General features: G+C 41.7%; 1 protein-coding gene across 8 annotated transcripts in view; it reads right to left on the reverse strand.

The window, feature by feature from the left end:
* OPCML (opioid binding protein/cell adhesion molecule like) overlaps window positions 1–19,611 on the reverse strand; it is a 1,073,077-nt gene that overhangs the window by 454,032 nt on the left and 599,434 nt on the right. The gene's annotated exons all lie outside the window — the stretch shown is intronic.

Here is a 19,611-nt window from a genome sequence, read left to right on the forward strand (position 1 = left end):
GAGTTCAGACACCCTCTTCAATTCTCCTTCCAAGCGTGGTCAAGAACTAGGAGATTGCACACTGTTCAAATGTTCGTCAGGCAGAACCTGTAGATCCTTAGCAAGCAAGTGCTTCTGCCTCCCAGAATGGGGCATCTTCACTTAGAAGAGACTTGTAAATCTACACACAGGATGACAACAGTGCCACTCCCAATATAAACACCTTCCCATTGAGGACCTTGGAGTCTTTGCCAGCACCTCCCATCTCATTAGAAAAATGTGGTCACTGAATGATTAAAGTGATAGATAGCAAAGAGCAGAGCCGAACTAGTAGGTTTTCCTTCCAGATGCTTCCTTCCTGTAGCCAGTGCCCAGAATATTAGTGGCATTAGTACATTCTGTCATTGATATTTTTGTCCTCCACATCCATGGTTTTGTTTTGCCTTGCTGGAGCTTAGAGGGGTGGCAGTCTTGTAGAAGACCTCATTAAAATGTCATACTTCAATTAGGATGGGAATGGCTTTCATCTCAATAAATTCTGCCCATATGGCTGGATACAATGCTGATAGAAACTGCAGACATAAGTCAAAAGTCTAACCTCATGTGTGCAAAATGGGAGTAGACGTCATTAGTTATGTACCATTTTAGTAGGCACTAACAGGATATTATTTTTTTAACTTGAGAGTGGCAAAACCTGACATTTCGTATCTGTGGCAAGTGGTTCTGGGTGAAGCTTCCACCGTCATTAACAAAGCAACTTTCTATCTCTGAGAGGATTTTGTAATTTTTTCTATCTTCCACTCCTTCTTCCTTTCATAATCTAATTTTTTAATGCCCCACTGTCTATTTTAAGGGAATTCTGATGTCGGGAGTACTCTTGATTAAAATATCATATAGTCTACAAAGAAGTCCTACAATTCTAGAATCATCTCTACTGACAACACCTTTCTTCACCCTTCAAATTTCATACTAAGCTTATGGGGGAGTCAAGGTAAAAAGAGTCAACCTTTTAGAAATCCAGGGTTCTTTATTTTTAATTCAGCAAGATAAATGCAGACCTCAATATCAGTATTTGGAGATCAGCAAAGTAAAGAAGCAGAAGAGAAAAGTAGTTGAGTTTCTAGAGTATGCTATTTATTTATTTAGCGACACAATTCTTTACCCTAAAGAATTTAAAGGGAATAGCAAAGATGCATACAAAAGAGCAAGATAAATTAAAAATAAGAAAGAAAAATGACCCTAGGATGAGAAATAGGAAGTACAGAGTCAGAATTTGGCAATCTCAACATAATACTAACATTCTTTGCATCTTCACCCCTTATCTTCTCCCCTAATATCTGTCAGCATAATCTTACCCTGTTTTTGTCTTGCATGGTGAGATTATGCAATTTATAAACAACACTCAAAGTTATTTGCCTCAAAGAGAAATCAGCATACATAATTTAGGACATTTAAATCAATCAGATAAGGTACTCTAGGTGTCTGTTGGTTACTTTTTGCAAGTCTATGTTATAAAAATTATTTCAGATTCCCAAAAGTGTCTCCCTCTCGGTTCAATTGTCAACTTCACTGACAACTATCTCTACATCTTAGGAGCACAGCATTTGTGAATATTCTTTTACTTCTGATCTGAGCTCACATATTATCTCAGGAGGATATTCTCTGACACTATTGCTCAAGTAACTGCTGTCACTCCAGTCTTAACTTCTTTTTCCCCATCACCATGTACTATGGTCCTTAAAATACTTACCAATATTGAAATTGAGTTTGTTTGGGGGTATATGGTCTCCTCCAACCCCACATTTACTAGAATATAAGCTCCGTGAGAACAGTGATTTTTCATTGCACCCCAAACCATAAGATACCTAGGAATAAATCTAACCAAAGAGGCAAAGGATCTGTACTCAGAAAACTATAAAATACTCATGAAAGAAATTGAGGAAGACACAAAGAAATGGAAAAACGTTCCATGCTCATGGATTGGAAGAACAAATATTGTGAAGATGTCAATCCTACCTAGAGCAATCTACACATTCAATGCAATCCCCATCAAAATACCATCCACTTTCTTCAAAGAAATGGAACAAATAATCCTAAAATTTGTATGGAACCAGAAAAGACCCCGCATAGCCAGAGGAATGTTGAAAAAGAAAAGCAAAGCTGGCGGCATCACAATTCCGGACTTCCAGCTCTACCACAAAGCTGTCATCATCAAGACAGCATGGTACTGGCACAAAAACAGACACATAGATCAATGGAACAGAATAGAGAGCCCAGAAATGGACCCTCAACTCTATGGTCAACTAATCTTTGACAAAGCAGGAAAGAATGTCCAATGGAAAAAAGACAGTCTCTTCAACAAATGGTGTTGGGAAAATTGGACAGCCACATGCAGAAGAATGAAACTGGACCATTTCCTTACACCACACACAAAAATAGACTCCAAATGGTTGAAAGACCTCAATGTGAGACAGGAGTCCATCAAAATCCTAAAGGAGAACACAGGCAGCAACCTCTTCGACCTCAGCCGCAGCAACTTCTTCCTAGAAACATCGCCAAAGGCAAGGGAAGCAAGGGCAAAAATGAACTATTGGGACTTCATCAAGATAAAAAGCTTTTGCAAAGCAAAGGAAACAGTCAACAAAACCAAAAGACAACTGACAGAATGGGAGAAGATATTTGCAAATGACATATCAGATAAAGGGCTAGTATCCAAAATCTATAAAGAACTCATCAAACTCAACACCAAAAGAACAAAGAATCCAATCAAGAAATGGGCAGAAGACATGAACAGACATTTTTCCAAAGAAGACATCCAAACGGCCAACAGACACATGAAAAAGTGTTCAATATCGCTCGGCATCAGGGAAATCCAAATCAAAACCTCAATGAGATACCACCTCACACCAGTCAGAATGGCTAAAATTAACAAGTCAGGAAATGACAGATGTTGGCGGGGATGCGGAGAAAGGGGAACCCTCCTACACTGTTGGTGGGAATGCAAGCTGGTGCAGCCACTCTGGAAAACAGTATGGAGGTTCCTCAAAAAGTTGAAAATAGAGCTACCATATGATCCAGCAATTGCACTCCTGGGTATTTACCCCAAAGATACAAAAGTAGGGACCCGAAGGGGTACGTGCACCCCGATGTTTATAGCAGCAATGTCCACAATAGCCAAACTGTGGAAAGAGCCAAGATGTCCATCAACAGATGAATGGATAAAGAAGATGTGGTATATATACACAATGGAATATTATGCAGCCATCAAAAGGAATGAGATCTTGCCATTTGCAACGACGTGGATGGAACTGGAGGGTATTATGCTGAGCGAAATAAGTCAAACAGAGAAAGACATGTATCATATGACCTCACTGATATGAGGAATTCTTAATCTCAGGAAACAAACTGAGGGTTGCTGGAGTGGGGGGTGGGGTGGGAGGGATGGGGTGACTGGGTGATGGACACTGGGGAGGGTATGTGTTCTGGTAAGCGCTGTGAATTGTGCAAGACTGTTGAATCTCAGATCTGTACCTCTGAAACAAATAATGCAATATATGTTAAGAAAGAAAAAAAGAAGAAGAAGAATGTAGCAGGAGGGGAAGAATGAAGGGGGGGAAATCGGAGGGGGAGAAGAACCATGAGAGACAATGGACTCTGAAAAACAAACTGAGGGTTCTAGAGGGGAGGGGGGTGGGAGGATGGGTTAGCCTGGTGATGGGTATTGAGGAGGGCACGTTCTGCATGGAGCACTGGGTGTTATGCACAAACAATGAATCATGGAACACTATATCTAAAACTAATGATGTAATGTATGGGGATTAACATAACAATAAAAAATTAAAAAAAAAAAAAGAACAGTGATTTTTCTCTCTCTTGTTTACTCTTATGCCTCCAGTTGCCAAGATATGGCCTGGAATAGACTAGGTACTCAATAAAAGTTTGCTGAATTCATGAACAAATGAATGAATGAGTATTTGGAGGTAAAATCTTATCTCCACTATTTTGGTTTAAATACTGTCTTTTATTAGCTGGATGAGTAAATCAGCTGTATGGAAGAAATTCCCTTAACATCCAGACTTCTTTACTTCAACTTTTACCTCCAAGGATATTCTCTTTATCCCTTTCCTTCCCTCCAGCCCCCACCCCTGCTGCAATGAAGGAAGGATCCTCCTTCTGTTCCTCCCTTCACCTGTGTTCTGGTCTCACCCCTCTTTCTTCCTAAGGATCTGCTCTACCAACCTGCCAGCTCCATTTCATCTGGCTCTTTTCCAGCAACATTTAAGAATAATTATATGAAAGCAAAGCTAAAATATTGAAACATGAATTTTCAAAGTGTTCTTTTCCATCCCTCTAAGAGTTAGAAGCTTTTGTTCTTTAGATAATTAACCTGAAAGGGTCTATCATTTTGTTGAGTAATAATGGGCTAAAGGAGTGTTGAAGGGATGGAGAAGTCAGAATTAACTAAATTTGTGGTGGAAAAGGCAGAGTTCCCCTTGTAGAAGAAGGAAATAGATCCTAAAGGTGTATTGAGGAGAATGGAGGAGAATCAAGAACTTATTCTGACAGGATTCAAAAGAGTTTTGGGGTGGTTGAGAAGGAGAAGAAAGCTCTTTGGGGTGGAGAAATGATTCTGGGCATACAAGACATTAAGAGAAATATGGGGAATGGGGCACCTTGGTGGCTCAGTCAGTTAAGCATCTGCCTTCGGCTCAGGTCATGATCTCAGGGTCCTGGGATCCAGCCCCATGTTGGGCTCCCTGCTCAGCGGGGAGTCTGCTTCTCTCTCTCCCTCTGCCCCTTCCCCCACTCATGCTCTCTCTCACTCACTGTCCCTCAAATAAATTAATGGAATCTTTTTAAGAAAAAGAGAGATAAATATGGGGGGAAAGTATTTTAAGATATTTTGCTGTATGTTATAAAGAGAGAAAGAGACTGTTTCTGGTTTTCAAAAGTAAAGATTCATTTGCTTTCCAATAATATTTGTAACTGTTTGGAGGACTATTTATCTGAATGATTCATAATATAGAAGCAGAGCATAAACTGGAAGCAAGAAAGCCCAGCTTTATCTGGGTTACACTCTGAGGTTAGCATTCTTGAAACCAAATTAAACCAAGCCAAACCAAATCAAAACCCTTCCTATGACTGATGTCCTGTAGCTCTCTCCTTTGCCCAACTTCAATAAAGAGTGGTCTTCATTCACTGTATATATTTCCTCAATGCCAACTCACATTTGACCCTTCTGCCATCAACCTTCCACCTCTACTAATCACTCTTCTTAAGATCATCAATCATTCTGACTAATTCCAGTGGATGCATTTGGACTCTAATTGTTCTACCATACTGAATCATTTGGCTGTTCCCTTGAACAAGATCTATAAACACCCAAGGCCTAAGCTTTAAGCATGGCTCATATCTCACCCTCAGGAAACACAGATCTTTGTACTGCCATTGGTAGGAATTCAGTTAGTCCCCAAATGCAGCCCCATTTTCTGCTACCACAAGGCCTTCTGCCAGCCCAGCACCTGTGCACTTGTGTTTGGTCCTCTGGGACCATCAAGCTTTGCATATGGCCGACTTGCGGATTCTCCATCTGGTCTTGAGGTGAGAGAGTACTTTCTACAACACCTCCCCCGGGGAGGGGCACAATTCACAGATCATCATAAGCCATCTGTGAAAGAAGCCTCAACACCTCGCTCTAATTTCCACCTCTCATTTCGCCAACAGCCCTTAACCTTCAAAGGCTAGAAATGAGCAACTGGTGAGATTGTAAAACCACTTTTACAATTGTGTAGCCAGCTCTTCTACAAGTACTAACACTGGTCCAGCCCCTTGCTTTACAGTGTGGGCATAATTGGCACCCACTGCTTTGGGGCCCCAGTCAAAACTGAAAAGAATCCCATTTTAAACCAGTTTCCAAAGATTGTGTGCCCTGTCTCATATGTCCTGGCTCCATACATTTAAGACAGAGCTAGAGTCTGTCTTTACATGTTCTCTTTTATCCTGTACTATATGATTGTTTCTGTGTCTGGTTTCTCCATTAAATTGTTAGTGTCTAGAAGGTAAGGTCTTTCTCTCTCTTTATGTATACACCCCCTCACATGCACACACAGCAGCAACAACGACTGACCCCACTACTCATTCCTTCGGTCATACTTCTGTTCTTTTCTCCTCTAAACAGCCAAGTGTCCCACAAGAATGGTCTATGTTTACTGTCTCCATTACTCTACCCACTGAGTCCTCAGCATACTCACATCTAAGCTCTGGTCTCATCCTTGACGGCAAGGATTAATGCCACCAATTATCTTTTATTAAATCCTTTAGGGTCTTTGTACTCGACTTACCAGCAAACATTTGGTTCTTTGAACAATTTTCTCCTTCTTGAAACAGTCTTCCTGGGGCTTCTCGTATCTTAAGAGTCTTGTTTTCCTGTTAACTTTCTGGCTGATCCTGGTGTTTCTTTCATCCAGGCTCAAGCCACCAAATACCAAAGCTCTTCAAGGCTCTGTCAAAGGCATTCCTGTGTAGGCCTTGCATGCTTTTTAACAGTAATTCAAACCGGCCAGGTCCAAAGAGGCTCACGATGGGCTCATGATGTACTCCCCACCTGGGTCCTATTTCTACACTTTTTATTTCAGCATATGGCCCAACAGCCATTCAATTAGGCAAGCTACAACACTGGTGTCATCCCAGATAGGTCTCTTTCCGTCTTCTCTGGTACCCAGGTGACCACCAAATCTTACTGATTTTATCTCCGAAGTGCTCCAGATCTGTGCACTTTCCCCTATCCCCACCCATCACTCTACCTAGGCCACCACCACCTCTCAACTGAGCTACAGCACTGCATCCCGAAGGCTTCCCCAAGTGCACTCAGGTGCCCTCATTCTCCCACACTGCAGCCTGAATGATCTTTAAACAAACAAAAAATCGTCCATGTCCTCATTCCCTCCTCCCCCACCTCTTCTCATGTCTTCTACAGGCTTAATAAAAATGAAGTTCCGAAATGTGCCTTACCAGACTCTGGGTTGTCTTCATGTTCCCCCCTCTAGCTATATTGGTCTGCTGTATGCCCTCCTGCCCTAGGCCTTTGCACATTCTATTCCTTCTGCAAGAAATCATCTCTAACAAAATTAACTCCAACTCACTCAGCTCCGTGTTGAAGGGGGCGTGTCCTTGCATTCCTAACTGGGCTAATCCTCCTCTCAAATCTCCCTCCCCTAGTGCGGGTGCCTCTTCACTGAATCTCCCCTCACCACTGCAACTGCACCTTGGTTTGTGTGATTACTTAATGTGCCACCCCATCTCCCCCCACTCCTGTTTTTGCTTCTTATTGCAGTCCCAGTGAACAACACACTACTTGCCATACAGTAGAAGCTAAATAAAATATAAACTTGAGTTAAATAATTAAAATCTCTCCAAAATGAACTACCAAGAAGAACACAGGGTCTTGTTAAACTTAATGACTGAGTAAAATCATCTTGCTTCTTTTAGCTTCAGTTTCCTAAAAGTAGACAATGGGACAATAACTATTTCACAGAACTGTTTGAAGGATTAAATAAAATATCCAAATAGCCCAGCTTAATGTCTGTCATGTAACAGATTCACAATAAGGTTAGCTTTCTTTATTTCTGTGCAAAATATACACACATAAAGATGTGGCCCCGGGTGGTGAAGTACAACTAGCCATGACTTAAAGTAAAGGCAATAAATATGGAGTAGAGAGTCCCCACTGTGAGCATGGCCCTCTGTTTTCCTCACTGGAGACTTTCTCAGTAATGGGCACTGTGCATCCTCAGATTTTACCCTGCCTTTCTACTTCTCTGTGACAGAAGAGCCATCAGGAGGTAAAGAAAGAGAAAAGATAAAGAGATATAAAAGAAAGAGAAATGACAGTTTTCAAGATGGCAAGTGGATTATTCCAATGCATCTTGACTTCCACATGACAGATGTGTTCCTGAAAGATATGTGTAAACTGAATCATACTTTGAATTCACAAGGGAATCTTGGTATTTAAAGGGATCCTTTATTGAGTTCTTTTGGAAAAAGAATCACCAGCATGATGACTAACCTCTCCCTCCTGTGTATGTAACATGGCATTATGTAATCTCTTTTTACTCCAGTCTGGGGCAAATTGACATATGGTTTATGTAAATGAAGAGACTTTTAAATGTTAATTTTTGATGGAAAGCCATCAACTGGGAGACCAGCTCAGAGGAAGCATTCAATAAATCAAAGCTTCAGGCTCAAGCATCTATAGATGATAGCTCTTTGGAGCTTCCAGGGCCTTCCCCTGGAGACCTTCAAATTCTTCATTTACATTCTTCATTTACAAGCCAAGACAGAAGGAGCTGAGGGGCCTTGCTAGTAAGTCACATGCAACGTTGTTATCCTCTTGAGAATCAGGCTCAAGAAGTCAGGGCTCTGGGATGAGTTGGTTAATAGCTCAATTAGCCTGGAGAAAGTAAAAATAAAAGACTTCTTCATGAGAATTTGTGTGAGTTAAAGGCTCAGTGCCACGTGCTTAGCAGAGTGTCTGGCACATGGTTGGTGTGCATCAGGGGCATTTCTGTGACTTAGCGACTCAACTGCTTTTGGTGCGGTTTACCCAGAACCAAGGGACAAAGACCAGAGGACCAGAAAACGGCTCTCCCCTGAGGCAGAGGGAAGACAGGAGGAATTCAGAAAATGATAACAGATGTTTTTTATTGGGCTACGCAGAGAAGACCAGTGTTATCAAAGGCTGCCCATGTGTGACCAAAGAATAGGAGATCTTGAGAAAATATTTATGCTGTAAACTCCACCAGGCTGAGCTCTAGAACTACACTGGCTGGCTATCATTTCCCTGTTTCCATTTATCCAATACCTTGAGAAGCCTGACCAGTCAAATGATACGTGACTTCTAAAAGGCAGTGGCAATGGTGGGAAGAGGAAGAGGCTCGGAAACAGCCTGGGGCACAGGTGGAACCTGCCCTAAGGACCAGAGAGGGCCCTTGTCAAGTCCGGAGGCTCTCTGAGCCACCGCTGTCTCCAACTGGATGAGCTCCAATATGACAGAGTACACGTAAATGAGCCTGAATGTGTCTTCCAGCCTGAAGCATTTTAGAAATTTCTGGCATCAGACACAGTGCCTGGCACCATAGACATTCTTTCAAAATGAACCATGACTTCTATTGAAAAAAAAAAAAAAAAAGAGAGAGAGCAGGTAAGGGATAAACTGGGCCTTTGAGGTTAGTCCATCACTGCTTTCCCAGCTGAGATTAAAATAATGGCACATTACAACAGTGAAGCTGGAAACATCATAGGGAATACTCTTCCCTAACTTCTCCACTCACTGTTATTCTGCCTTCTGTCATTGCAGGAGAGAAAGGGGTGTGTGTGTGTGTGTGTGTGTGTGTGTGTGGTTTCCATCGGTAGTGGTTGATGGAAGTGTTCTTAAATTGCAGCTCCAAGACTTGTCTTTAATAGATTGTATGCTCTACCTGAAATTAGAAATTGGCTATGTGGCTTCAGGAAACATATTATCTTATAAGACTTTTTAATGTCGATATATACTCCTAGGTGACTGGGTGGGACCAGTATTCCTTGTGAGTCTTGGAAGTTTTGCCTGGGACTAGCAAACACAGATGCGTCCTCCTCTACAGTGGGGGGAGGGAGGAGAGGAGAAGAGATGGCCTGACACACAGCTGGAAAAAATCTCAGACACCCCGTTTGGAGCTAGCAGCTATTTATCTATCCATCCAGGAAACACTCTTCACCCGCTTGGCCATTAATACGGCACAACACTAAAAACAGGAGAATGCATTTCTATCTAATCGAGTGACAAATGCCTTGCACTGCCCAGCACTCAGCCATGGCCAGCTTCTTTACTCCCAACAAATCGTAAAATAATAATACAAAACCCAAATAACAGGAGCAGCTGCTAAATTGTTTCTCCATCCCAACTGATTCTTTAGATGGAATGTCATCTTGACAGATCTCTTCTGATCGAGGTGTCTAATTGAATAGAGTCCTCATTGCTCTTGAATTTGTGACCTCAGACCGCTGTGAAATAAATGCAATTTGGAGAATTATTTCCAAATAACAACTGTTACTCCTCCGGGAACTTACTATTGCTTCTAGTTTCTGAAATTGTTGGGGAACCACCTACTGACTAAGCTATTAAAACTAGGTGTTTTGTTTGGATTCCAGACTAATGCTTCCATAAATCCAAAAGCAAGACACACTGCAGACGCCTGCAGAAGGCCCGGCTCTTGGGTTGGGAGACACCCAGGAGACTGCTCCCCGCACACAGCTGGCCAGACGCACTCCTCGGGTCCTGACCCAGTTAGCAGGCTGCTCCCCCGGGGCAATGTGAGTGCTGGTAATTAGAGCTGCGTGTGGGAAACTTGCCTAATGAAACCCCTTCAGACGTGGCAAATTTGTTTGAATTTGGGATTTTCCATGGACCTACAATTTAGACAGAGTTGGCCAAAATGTTCCACATAAAGCAAAATATTTTGGAGACCCAACAGAGTTCCAGGTGCATTTAGAAACACAGTGAACATGCTTTAGAAAGCTGGGTTCCCTTACTTTTTAAAACTTTAGCTTCTTGGGGCGCCTGGGTAGCTCAGTTGATTAAGTGTCTGCCTTTGGCTCAGGTCATGATCCCAGGGTCCTGGGATCGAGTCCCGCATCGGACTCCCTGCTCGGTGGGGAGCCTGCTTCTCCCTCTCCCTCTTCCTCTGCTTGTGTTCCCTCTCTCTCTCTCTGTCAAATGAATAAATAAAATCTTTAAAACTTTAGCTTCTTCGGGGGAGTGCATTTATCCAGGTATGGTGCCCAGCATTGTGTAAGTCCTAGATGGACCATCTCGCGTAGTTTTAACGACACTGCCATGGAGGTGGTGGCGAGACCACACCCATTCCATAATTCCTGAGGCTCAGAGACATATAACTTATCCCGTGTCCCACAGAGACAGGGGCAGAGCTAGGATTGGAAAACTGTTCTAACTCAGAGCCCAAAGTTTAACCGTCATACTAGGTCAATAATTCCCAAAGATGGAAGGCTGCAGATCGATGGTACAAATGATGCAAAATTATGAGACTGTTTCACTTTAGGAAGACTTCAAAAGAGTCAAGATAACTTAATGTTTAAAAAGAAAAAAAAAAAAAGTGGGCCCTTGGGTCAAAATGACTTTTTATAAATCCTAGTTGTAGCAGTTTCTTACAATAAAAGCTTTTATTCCCATTATACAGATGTAAACTATCAAATGCTTCTAAGCCTTATCTGTTTCATCTGTATAATGGGAGTAAAATCATGGCTGTTTTGAGAATGAAAGGAACTGATGTATGTAAAAGCAGGAAGTCATCGCCTGTTACAAAGTCAATCTCAATAAATGGGAACTGTAATTAGATTAATGGCGCATGTCTTAGCATTCACAGCCTTCAACAACTTCTCAAATGCACACATTTTTCTAAACTACAAGGAATGTTTCAGAATGTGAGCATGAAGCCTCTGTATTTTGGAAAGGTTTCTTGAAATGCAGCCTGAAACGTGACTTTTATACACCATGGCTCTCTCCTTCTTTCTTCTCCCTGCTGCCTTTCTCCATTCTCTTTCCCTCTGCCCCTACCAGAACAGGGGCACCTTTCATCAATGTATTAGTCTATGGCTAAAATATGACTCATGCTAGGAATGAAAAGGAATATTCTGTCTGTGTAGCCGGCAAGGGCCCATCGGGCAGATTCTCATTAGAATGCTTTACAATAATATCAATCAGTATTAAAAATGTATGTTCTACTCAATTTTTAAAACATCTTAAATAAATCTTTAAATAAAGCTATTTTGTTTTATCTTCAGGGCTCTGTGAACAGTCAGCCCTAAGGGGCCCTTGTTCCCCCAAGTACAGCCCCAAAAGTGTTTTCTACCAAAGCTTTATCCTTCTAGGGGCTCTCTGTGCTGGTGGAGTCAAGTCTTTGGGGCAATGTTAATTCTTTGTTTGGTGGCAGCACAATAACAGGGGAAAGGAATATTACTCCGTTAGGCTCATTTGCCATTCGAAATTGCTTCACAGGAAGCAGCTAGTTAATCCATACCCTTGAGGTGCAAGCAGTGTTCTCCCAATACCATCGAAAAGGTCAGTGAGTCTACAGGAAAGGAAAAAAGGCAATGCCCTTGTTACAGGGCTGGGAAAACGCAGGGGAAGGCTAAAAATGGAACTAGATATTTCCAGAAAGGAGCATGCTGCCTCTTTTATAAATACCTCTTTTGGCTGGCAAAGATTGCTGTCCTCTGCACCCCCAATAAAATCTCCTTGGTTGAAACCTAAAGGCTACAGCAGCCAGGATGAGGCTGGTTAAGGTGTAAGCAATAGAGAATAGTGGGGACTTAAGCAAAATGGAGAATGTAAAATGATAAAAGATATTTACATTCATTTAAGCTAAAGAACAATCACAGTTGTCTATGTGATGACTCAAATATATCTGCTTCCTAGAACTGATGATCATTTCCTACCCTAACCACTGAGGTCCACCCAGAACATGCTCATCATCTCCTACTAGCCAGATCTTCCTGCTTATCACCTCCCACCTCTCTAATATATCTTATAGATACCCATCCATTTTTATTAACTACTCATGTCACTAGCTCCCAACAGGGGACACATTTCCTTCTGCAATAGAGTCCCTACCTACTTTGTCTCATCTCCTATTACTCTCTCTAATACTTACTTCCCACTCCCTAGTCACTCCATGCATTTCCCTATTAGTATGCATTTCTTTGTGCTGTTCCCTTCTCCTGCAATGCTTTTCCTTCCACTTTATTCTTGTTATCTCCATCAAGAAATGCAACTTCTTGTAAATGAGACTCCATCTATGTGATTCCCCCCATCCCCATGACCTCTTCCCTTGACCTTGCCCCAACTCTGGTAGAATAAACCACTTGCTCACCCACACTCTGGTTGCTCTTTGTACACTTTTTGTTACACCAGCAGCATACTGCAGTCTAACTAGTAGTTTATGTGACTGCCTCCCCCATTAAACGGTGACATCCTTGCAAGCAGAGGCCTTGTCTAATGAGCTTTAGTAGTCCCATACCTCGCACATCTTCTGAACCCTGGTAGATAGCTAAGAGATGTTCAATGAATCAGTAAAAAATAAAAGTCTTAGTAAATGAGTCCCAAAAACATATAGTGCTTCTAGAAGCTATTTCATGGGGAACTTTATGTTTGCACTTGAAATCTTTTGTGGTCAGGGGTCTGCTATCAGGATTGGCTATTTCCAAAAAGAAACTGATGGTTACCATCATCAACAGTGGCGTGCACCTCTAAGAGACAAAAAGAACCACCAAGGTAAAAGCAAGAGAACTTTTAGAAGGAGGTTGGAGTCCTGTCTAACAAGTGTAAGCTGGCTTAGTATCCAGGAGATTGACAAAAGGGTCATGATGTTATTAAAAACAAAAATGAAAGAAAGAAATTAACCCTCTTCCAAGAAACATAAGGTTCCACACTCACACACAAACACACACACACACACACCTTACAGCCAGAAGCCCCACATTCAAATTCCCTACCCCAATTAGTTATTTAATCTTGGGAAAATCACCTCAGTTTCTCTGGGCCCTTGTATATTCATTAATGTAAAATTTAAAAAAAAAGTAGTACATATGACCTCTAGGTTTGGTTCTTGCTCTGAAAGTCTATGTACGTCCTTTCCCAGGATTTCCCATCAGCCTTCTAAAGTCTTCAATATGAGCTCCTGTGCTTGTGTTACCTAGTCTGATGGATCCAGAGAGCCTAGTGTGCTCACCATCCCTCGTTTGACCACACTCCTATCAATTCCCACCAGCCACTTTGGTTTCTTTAGTGTAAACACAGAGACAAGATGCATCTTAGTTTGAAAGATTTAACTAATTGATTTGTATGTGTAATAACATTGCATCAAATTTTGCACATTCATATTAATAAATGAAGACAGAGGAGTCTCTTGGAATCTGCTCGGACTCTCTAGACATTGTGTTTTGGGGATCACAGCCAAGACTGCTGAGCCTCAGAACATAAAAGGCTTGCTATCCCAGAGCCCACAGTGGGAGCCAGCTTGAGGAGTCCCGCCACATGAATCTCAGGCTTCCCAAGCCCTGCCAGCACCAGTTAGAACATCATTCTGCTGTCACCGCTCAATTGTTCTTCAAAATGGCAAAGGCACCTCAGAGACAGAAATGTCAGCGCAGGACACCCATCACAGCCACACAGAGCTGCAGGCAGGCAGCACCCGTGGCTGCAATCCTTCGGGGTCCCCCCCGGCTACACAGTGGGAAGAGTCACCTTCAGGGAGGCTACACGGAGGGGTACATTTTTCTACATCTCACACACCTGTGCTTGAAAAAAGAAATAGCCAGTCTAATGGTGTGTTAATGATTCCACATGCAACCATGGGCCCTCAAGTGTTGAGTGTCATAGAAATTTCATGTAGGTCAAAACACTTTTATGTGTTCTTTAGATCCAAAAATAGAAATGAAGTTCAGGTTTAGCTAAAAATCTAGGAGGAGGCATTTCTTGTGAAAGAAATGCGTCAAGCCAGGAAAGCTCTGGTATCCTGTGTCAAAGGCTGCTGGGAGATGGCCGCACACATACAACCCACGGGACATTAAGTGACAAGATTCCCAGTCTTTCTATTGTTGCCACCTGCAGTTTGTTCCATAGAATTTGCAAGAAGCGCCTCCCTACTGACCATGAAGTCAGATTTCAGTCCTGCATGGAAGAGTGAGGGGGTGAACACGCGAGGGGAAGTGCTTCACAGGGCATCTCTTTCAACTGTCAGCCTGTCACATCAGTGTCAACCGTTGTCACTCGCAGCAAGAAAGCTTTGGGGCCCAAGAAATGCCAAGAAAATGGCAGCCAGTGGGCAGGACGATCGCCAGTCTGCTCTTGCTAATATATGCAGCGGATGTGGCATTTCTGACAATATTGCTTCTGCCTCACTTGCCATTTAATGTTAAGAGGCTTCTAGAGTCTACTGCATTTAAAGAGTAATGACTGTTTTCAGGGTAAATGCTCTGTTAAATAACCCTGGATTATTGTGTCGTGTTATTACATTTATAAAATGGCATTTCAAAAAATAATAATTGTTTTAGAGTTAATTGATGTTTTTAACCATCACTGTGTGGAGAATTTTTATTCAGCAGACAGGGAGTGAGCCAGGGAGAAAGAGATTTCCATCGAGAGAGTCTGTACTGAAAATAGAAATCACTCCTGCTTGTGAAATCCTGGTAGAGGAGGCCCTCCTCCTCCGAGGACTGCCTTCAATAAACTCTTTTTACTGCAATTAAAGCAGCCACAGGACCAAGGTACGCCCCAGCCGCATTCCCAAGTGCAGTCCGCAGGCGCTGGGCCTGGCAGTGATACGGGGGTGAGGGGGACCTTGGCACAGATTCCTTGGCCATTATACCCCCATGTGGGCAGGCCTGACCCCTGAGCAGCCCAAAGCAATGGCAAGGACCTGGAGCTCGGCGCAGCAGTGACTTTCCAAATGTGAAGTTAATTACAAGGCCGAGAGTCTCAGAATTTCATACGGCCAGAGGCAGAGTTGAATGCGGGGATATTACAGAATAAAACTTGGAAATTCTAAAATCTCCACATTGGGAGCATGCAAAGAGTGAGTGCCCTGAACACACCCCCTGGTGTGGTAGGGATGGTGTCACTTTCTTCCTTTTTATCAGAATTCTTCCATCACTACTCCTCAAGCATGTGTATAGGGGAAGAATGCCTACCGTGTGAGAGAGAAATTCTCTCTTCATCCCATAGTTTCCTTTTCCAGGTATTCCTATGAAATAGGAATTGGGTATTATTATGATGAGAGCTAAGATATATGTACACAAAGAAGATAAGCTCATTTTCACTCTGATGGAACTTAATGGAGAATCAAGATCTTTATATCTGCCGGTCATTTCTGTTCCCCTTATATATTCCATCATCCAGTGTGATATTGTGATTTGTAATAAGAAATATGTATTTGGTCTTCATCCATGGTTCCTGGTTCCCAGCTCCCAAAGCCTTGGAATTCCTTCAGTAAAGAGAGCAATCAATATGTTAATGATGTGTCTTTTGGGACTCCACTTAAGGATGGGTGTTGGACAAAGGACTTACCTTTGTCCTGTGGTTGCTTTAATTGCAGAGAATAGTGTTTATTGAAGGCAGTCCTCAGAGGAGGAGGGCCTCCTCTACCAGGATTTCACATGGGAGAGTGAGTTCTATTTTCAGTACCGACTCTCTCAATAGAAATCTCAACAATAAATAGAGAGTTGAAATTTTCAATCCCAACCCCTGACCTCCAGAGAGGAGAGAGGGCTGGAGATTAAATCAGTCACCAATAGTCAACAATCATGCCTAGATAATGAAGCCTCCATAAAAACCCAAAAGGATGGGATTCCTCCAGCTTCCAAGTTAAGGAAAAGAGAATGCTTCCATGTTCCCCCTTGCCAGGTCCCAAGCTCCACAAGAATACATACTTCTTTGTTCAGGACCTCACCCTATGTTTCTATTTACCTGGATGTTGATTTGCATCCTTTGATATCCTTTGTAATAAATCAGTAATCTAGTGAGTAATCAGTTTTCTTGGGTTCTGTGAGCTGTTCTAGCAAATCAGTTGAACCCAAGGAGGGGACTAGGGGAACCCCTAATTTATAACCAGTTGGTCAGAAGCACAGGTAACAATCTGACCTTGTGATTGGCATCTGAAGTGGAGGGCAGTCTTGAGGAACTGAGACCATTACCTATAGAATCTGATGTTGCACACTGGAATTGGGTCTAGGAACCTAAAATATTCAGTATCTACATACACATTCAGGACTATCATAGCTGCATGCCAGTAGCTAGATAACAGTAGTAAATGGACAAAAAGCCAGGCTAAATTGGAGAAAAATGGAAAGGTGCTGGAATATAAAGGTGGGAAGAATGATGGGGATCATCTAGGACAAACCTTCGATTTTAAAGATGAGGAGATTGAAACCAAAAATGTTAAGCAACTATGCGAGATTACAGATCTGGATATTAGAGCTGCAGTAAAAAACCTGCATCTCTGACTCCAGAAACCCTACATTTCTCCCTAATACTTCTGCCAGTTCTTACAGAAGTCCACATGTAAACAATATAATCACTTCTACTCTCATTCCTAACCACCGCCATTGATAATGAGCAGGATCAAGCTTTGTGAAAAATTATAAGGGAATTTTGACTACCTAATAGCTGGAAACCAGCCATTTAAACAACAAATACATGTCCCAGTCTCTTGGCTGCCAAATAACCAGAAGATGTGGTACAAATTCTGTGAAGCCAGATAACTCTGCAAATAATCATTCTATGGTATAGGAAGGGACTGAACAGAAGGAAGTTGGAATGTATAATTTCCTATCAAAGCACAATTGGCAAAATGTCCTGACTTTTCACAGATTCATCCAGATATCCCAAGGAGAGTTTTCCTGATCATTCTGGTAATTCTCCTAAGAGAATTAGAGTAAGTGGATTGACATAATAAGCAAAATAACGGGGCACCTGGGTGGCTCAGTCGTTAAGCGTCTGCCTTCAGCTCAGGTCATGATCTCAGGGTCCTGGAATCGAGCCCCGCATTGGGCTCCCTGCTCAGCAGAGAGCCTGCTTCTCCCTCTCCCTCTGCTGCTCCCCCTGTTTGGGTTCTCTCTGTGTCTGTCTCGTTCTCTCTCTCTCTCAAATAAATAAAATCTTTAAAAATAATAATAAGCAAAAGAAAGTCAAAGCCAGATAACAGTGGGCACCCCCTAACAACAAAGACCAGGTTAAGTGACTCACCAGCTATACAATATACCCCAGTCCTCGGCATCACAGACAAACCGTTGGACATTTACCTCTGTCTTCACATTCCAAGGTCTCTTTAACCACAAGGACATCCAGAGGGCAAAAATATGGCTCAAAGACTTTGCAGAAAGTCTCCCCTTTCTCCACTTAGGGTGTAAAAACAAAACAGCTGAAGTTTTCTATTTATTTAAATAAATATAAAGCACTTTCAATATTTCTATAATTGTTAAGAAGGTAAACAGAGATAAAGATATCTGGTGAGTTATCCTTTGGCCTTCTTCAGAACAGAGTAAATGGAGGAGGTAGACCTTAATCAGCCTGAAAAAATGGAATGAATTGAGATACACCAACTAGATACTGTATATTAGGCTCAGAGGACCATTAGAACTTTGAATCTTTCCCAGGTCGTACAAAGTTATGGAAAAACACGGAATCTCTTTCACATATAGAAGAAATAGAGGCTCCCAAAACTCCAATTAAAAAAAGAAAGACAAAAGAAAATGAGTAAAACTATAGGGCTCTCAGCTACATTATTAAAATCCTGACCTTATCTTTCATAAAGCTAGAAATTACAATGGTGAAATATCATAAGGAAAATATTTATATAATATAGTAAGTTATGAACTCAGTAAGTGGTAAGATAGCTTTGAATAATAATGAAATTGTTACATTTGGACCAATATACATAAGTAACCAGGATATGATGAACTCCTTTCTACCTCTTGGTTATGAGATCAGAAAACCACAATTTGTGATCTTCACACCATCATCAGTGTCATTATTATAAAATGTATATTTTCATAAAGCACTTATGCAAAACAAGTTAAATCTTTGGAAACCAGTAATCAATATACTTATTTAAAAATGAAAAAAAATAAACTTTATTTTAAAATATCTCAAAGAATGACATGGATTAGTAATTTCAGGTACTTCGATGAAAAAATATTACCTTATTCTATCATTTTTAAACTATTATGTTTGGATCATCCAAAATTCAGTGAAACTATTATTTCTTCATTTTAATCTTGCCCAGGATGTTTATTTGTCTCTGCCACCTCCCTCATTCCCTCCATCCTTCTTCATTTATTTTAATAACTTCCATTGTGTATATCATTTTAAAGCTTAAACAATTGAGGGAAGAAAAAGTTCTATTGAGCTGTATTTTGGATGCTTATGTAGGTATCAGAAGCAGTTGCTGATCAATTGTTAAAAGATGGAAAGGACTGGGGCTCCTGGATGGCTCAGTCGTTATGTGTCTGCCTTCGGCTCAGGTCATGATCCCAGGCTCCTGGGATCGAGCCCAGCGTTGGGCTCCCTGCTCGGCGGGAAGCCTGTTCTCCCTCTCCCACTCCCCCTGCTTGTGTTCCCTCTCTGGCTGTGTCTCTCTCTGTCAAAAAAAAATAAATAAAATCTTAAAAAAGAAAAAAAGATGGACAGGATTCTCTTTACCAGCAGATCCAATATGGTACCCACGTTTGGTGAATCAATCCCCACAGTAGCTTGCAAAACAATCATCTTTACTTATGCACATCCACAAGTTTCTCAAGTTTACGCCTTTAGCTCTTGTGTCAACTATTTTGAATAACATCCTAACTGGAATTGTTTGCTTGCTTTTATTTTTGACTCTCATCTTAGCCCACAGTATTCCATCTTCCATCTACTGTTGCCAGAATGACCTATTAAACATCATGACCGCTCAAAACCTTTCAATGACTTCCCATGGGATAAAATCCATTGCTATACCTTCCTAGGGCTTTCGGGAAACAAATGAACAAATTGGTAGACAAGTTTTTACCATATACTAAATATATGTCAGGAACCACTTGATGTTT

The sequence above is a fragment of the Phoca vitulina genome, unplaced genomic scaffold (assembly GCF_004348235.1).
Source record: "Phoca vitulina isolate PV1807 unplaced genomic scaffold, GSC_HSeal_1.0 scaffold34, whole genome shotgun sequence".
Classification (NCBI taxonomy): Eukaryota; Metazoa; Chordata; class Mammalia; order Carnivora; family Phocidae; genus Phoca; species Phoca vitulina.